Below are 5,284 nucleotides of genomic sequence, written 5' to 3'. Positions count from 1 at the left end.
TTAATTTATTGACGTATTAAAGCCAGAGCATGACAGCCATTCTTTACATTTGTGCAATTATTCCATAATCTGATAATATTCTAGATATTATTGTGCCGTTACATAACGGAGCTCAGTATCGAGTGCCGTCTGTTGTCCCAGAGAAAGGACAGACAGCAGGCCAGTCTTCACCCAACACTCCTACTGTGGTAGCCTGAGCAAAAAAAAAAAATCATTTAGATACACAGACCAAGATGGAGCCATGCTAAGAATACTTTATTTTAACAATCTTGTTTCCTGAATATTAAAATGGCTCATTCCGATAGAGAAAAATACAATAAAAATCATATATTAAACAACATTATGATGTGAGCAAGATGTTTTGGCAGAGAGCCTGGTGCTACCTTCTGTCACAACCCGCCCACCAACCCACAGACCAGCCAGGTCATTAACCGAATACAGTTGACACTCCAGTACAGTAATCAAGAGACTCTTCATATGAGAATGATTCCTCTGGGTCATTATTAGTCCATTAGATAATTAGCTTGCTCCAGCAGACATTAGCGAGCAGCATGACTCGACTGCAACTGACATCGGCTCCTTGTAAACATGACATCACAAATTGCCTTATTGGAAAATTGTTAAGTCACACAGAAACAATAAGTTCTGAAATGAGCAGGGGCTTGGTTTACCCAAAACACACACAATTATCCTCTGGTTAGGTCGATACTTTCCCATGGTCATGCGTCACATGTATAACTGCTCACATGCTCATGTAAGCACCTAAACACGTGCAATTTCACCTGCATGAACCCACTCTTATACCTATTACACTTCTACTTTTAGCATGACTCCCTTTCAGCCTTTATATGATTGTGCGTGTATGAGGGGGGAGTAGTCGGGCTGTTGAAAGAGGCCGAGCTGGTGGACCAGAAGCTTCCTGGTTCAATAACCTAAAAGGAGACTGTGAAACGTATGCATTCAGCTGTGTACAGGAGAAATAGGTAAACAACTCCCTCAGGGTGAGGTATGATCTGCAACAACAAAGAGAACAAAGCTACCTTGCTGCTGTGACTGTACATCTTTAAAACCTGCTGTAATGTACTTTCTAGCCTCAGTTTTAATAAAAGCTACTTCACACTAGCAAAAGGCAATGATGAATCAAAGTTTGAGTAACAAACAAAAAAAAAAAAAGGAAAAAAAGGCAGAACATCTGAAGCAGAACAGAATGTGAATAATAAATACATAAAGAGGTCAGGCATGTTTGAACTGCACAGTGCGGAGAGTGCTCTGTGCAGGTGCTCATGCCTGTGCGCCCCTCTCTCTGCTGCATTGTTCCACCGTTGGCATGCAAGCGAGAAGCAAAGCGAGGTCAGTTTCCATTATGCACAGCAGCATAATCCCCGCTTGTGTAATTCCCTTTTAAAAAGCCTCCTTCTGGTGTTTCCCTAGAGTTGACAAACCCACATTCCAACGTGGACTGGCTGCTACATGCTGGCAGATTTACCCCTTTTGTTGCCGCCAAATTTTCTGCCTCCCCCCCCCAAAAAAAAATCTGGTCCATTCTCGTGCTTCAAATTCTGTCTTTTGTTTTCGCCAACAGAAGAAGTCACACTCTACTCACTAATAAATATTTACACCGAATCAAAAATGCAGTTTTTCCAGGGTGATGACACTTCCACTCTGGACCAGAGTAACCCATAGCTCTTCCTCTCCCACGCCACTTCTCATGCTGAACATGCAACATGTGCAGCCCCTGTCCATGAGCAGATTAGGGCCATATCTAAAACCACTATAATCAAATCCCGTCGGATTAATTCATAGTACAAACCAAGCCATACCAAAACCTTTGTTGTTCACTTCTACTTTTTGCGCTGCAGTCTACTTCTAAACAGGCCAATTACGCCACTGAAGTGGGAGATTTCAATATATGGTATTAGCTGCATCTTTATTAAAAGCAAATTATTCCTCCTACATTAGCCACGGTGCTTTGCCCCCTCTTCAATTTTCTGCGCTCTACAGTTGGTCCCACATGGGGGGGTTACATACAAGAGAGTATAAATCTAATATTCTGTGTCCCCAAGTACACCTCATGTGTCTGATCACACTCCTCACACAGCCTGGAAGAGCTCAAAACATTTGAATTCTGAAATGAAAACAACTTTTATTCCAAATTTGCTGCAAATTTAGGTGAGAAAGTGAGCAAAATGTTCCATTTCCATGGGATCGCTATACGGGAAATGCATCTCAAGGGGTGGTACGCCTCAAGGTCTGCATGTGACTGAAGAGTATTCAGAGGTTAAATCAGCCCTTTGCATTGTGATTTAGTCCTTTGTGGATCGCAAGCATGCATTGTAATCAAGCAGGAGCATAAAAAACAGTTTGGACAGCACCTTGTGCTTTCCAGGAGTTATTATGGCCAATAAAAGAGGCATTTATGATGAAGTCTACGGACAAGCACAACAACGTTAGCACACTGTGAACTCAGAACAGGGCTCCCTTGCTGATCAGAAATAATGATGAGGAAAAAAGCAGAGACCAAAGCTGGCCAAGTGTAATCTATGCAGCCCACAAACAGCAGCTTAATTAAAACAGAGCTTCAGATGTTGCACATACTCAGCATAAAACAAAAAGCCTCCAATAATAATTCTCATCCAATCGAGCCTGGCCCATCCACAGTTAGTGCCTTCCCCAGGAGGGCTGCACGCCCAGTGCCATCACTGCTCCACTGCTGGATCATCACAAACATGAGCCTGAGTTGTAGGAGCTCTGTGGTCGACTCATCTAAAAGATTAGGCCCCTCACAATAAACCAAGACATTCAGTTCTTGAGAAATGTTAGATGGTAAACAAGTTATCCCAGTTATAAGATTGTGCTTTTTCCACAGACCATCAGCAGCCATTCTGATTCACACTTCCTCGTGTCCCATATGGGATCATTAGGAAGAATTCCCCCTGACAAGTGCAACATGAACAAGTTAAATGCAGCCATTCAAAAGCTCAGTCACCAACCAACTTTCTTTAACAAGATTACTTTCACCCAACAAACAATACAACTTTTTTAGTTTACCAAGACACATTTGTTTGCATTTATTGTAAGGTCTGAAGCATTTCTGTTTGTTAGATACACATGTTAACCTCAGGCAGGGCCTTATGAAGTTAGCAGTAAGAGCTAATCTAGGAGGCTAATTCCTGGGTTTAGTGTTGGTCACACTCAGAGACAAGTGTTTCAAATGACGTATGCAAGACTCACAATTTGTTTTTGGAAAGCTTGCGTTGCTTGCCTCAGTATGTGTTGATTTGCCAGAAGTGTGTGTTTGTTGAATCTTTACATACAGAGTTAGATCAGCTCTTCTACAATTAAGTGCCACTTTCTTGACACTAATGCAGTAATTTGACTTATTCTGTCTCATTTAAAAAAGATAATGAACCACATTTCTACATACAATTATAAAACATATGAAACTCCTCTAAGAACAAGTACAGTAAGAAGTTTTTTTAAATTATTTGGCCTTGAAGTACTAACTGACTTGTTAAAGAGCTATTTTTGCAGCATAATATCTTGTAAAAGGGATTATTCACAAGACCGATACCCAAGAAAGAACAAAGAGTCATATGATCAGCTCACACCGACAAAGCAGAACAGTGGTGGGGATAAGATGAAGGAGGACTACAGCCAGGGAGAAATTTGTGGAATGAAGTACAGTCTGGTGCCTCCGGTGTGCAGAAGACATTTCAATGGAAAAAAAAAAAAAAGAGTAGGTAATCCTGGAGGATTAGGAGGGAAAAACTTCAAGCACATAATCTTGTCATTTGGCACTCATTTCAATAGGACCCTGCTGTGACTGTGAAAAATCTAACATTGGAAATGGTCACAATGGCTTAAAGTCAGTGGTGTAAAAATGTTTGTTTGCTTGTTTATATATAAAATAGCAGGTTACAGCACCAGTGACTCACTAATCCCCGAGGGATTCTGCCTGCTGTGACCAGTAATGAAGCAAGTTAGTCCTTACTGGGTCACTTGTGATGCTGCAAAAAACGGTGCATTTTCAAATTGCTTCCTAAATTGTCTGTCCTCTGTGTGCTAGTCAAATACAAATAGCAACACAAATCCCTATATGTAGTTGCATCCCATTTAAGCAAAATAATTATTCTCAGGGATTAAAAACCCTCTTTTAACCGGTCTCCTTTCCATCTGAATTTCTACTTTTTAAATGGTAAGAGCAGGTAAAGTCCATAAATGGCCTAATGGGACTAAACCTCGAATCGTGGCAGCTTTATTGCCATGATGGTCACAGAAAGCTCAAGTGAACCAGTGGTTGTAAAGCAAAATAAAGTCTGGACTGAAGCAATTCAAATGACATGGAAATGAAAACAAAGACAAACAAATGACAAAGCCTTGACACTGCTGCCAGTACTTGTGTACCATTTAAAATCACTAATTTAATAAAAAGGGAAAAAAAAAGCTAAAAAAGGCTTTTCGTAGCCTGTTGCGGACGTCAGCAGCATCAGTGAAACTGTCAGCATACGGTATAACTAATTATAGAGAATGCTGCTGCCTTTAAGTGTACCAAAGATGCTGTAACATAATCAATATCTGAACCTTTTATAGCCCTTTCAGTTCCTTTTACAGCGCAAGTGATCTAAACTGAGTCAGAACAATAGAGGCCCAACAAGGAGGTACTTTATAGAAGCATAAGAAACTCAAAAGCTCCACAATCATTGATTGTTATTGGGAGACTTTTTCTGAAAATTTTATAGATTTACCGTTTCAAAAAAAGAAGTATCATTTGGCGGCTTGGGGCATGATCGCCTCATACTATTATCAAACAGTTGCTTAATTTTACATCCCGCATACACTGAGCAAAATTAAACATTTATTTGCACTCATGTTCCTGTACATCTGTAGTCCTCGGCCTCCCTCTTTCCGCTCTCGTCTTGATGAGTACCTCGACCACCGCACTGTTCCAATCGAAGTGCATCCCTATGTCGTTGCTGTGAGAGGGTGCCTGGTGGTGTGGATCAGTGAGGTCGATTTCTCGGCTCATTCCTGGCGTACAGCTGGATGTCATCCTTGTAGAGCAGGTGGCTAATTGTTACTCCACTTCGAATTGGTACCCACTTAACCAGTCTTTGTTGATGATCTGACTGAAGGGTTCAGGCTATGCAGAACAGCAGTGGGTGTAGCGCCATCCCCTGGTATATGCCGCATTGATGTGACTGGCAATTGGCTTTTTAGTCGCTTCTAGGGTTGTCTTCCACATCCATTCGATTCTGGATGAAGGCCCTTTAGTTCCGTTGATCAT

At 41.3% G+C, this 5,284-nt stretch overlaps 1 protein-coding gene across 1 annotated transcript in view; it reads right to left on the bottom strand.

Annotated features, from left to right (window-relative positions):
- The window catches only part of slc24a4b (solute carrier family 24 member 4b), a gene marked incomplete at its 5' end in the record, with an annotated part of 26,471 nt that overhangs the window by 20,648 nt on the left and 539 nt on the right, over positions 1–5,284 (bottom strand).

This window comes from Morone saxatilis, unplaced genomic scaffold (genome assembly GCF_004916995.1).
Source record: "Morone saxatilis isolate NCDOM2014 unplaced genomic scaffold, NCSU_SB_2.0 Contig7, whole genome shotgun sequence".
In the NCBI taxonomy this organism is placed as follows: domain Eukaryota; kingdom Metazoa; phylum Chordata; class Actinopteri; family Moronidae; genus Morone; species Morone saxatilis.
The sequence above is the reverse complement of the archived record's forward strand: the minus strand, read 5'-3'. Positions and strand labels throughout refer to the sequence as shown.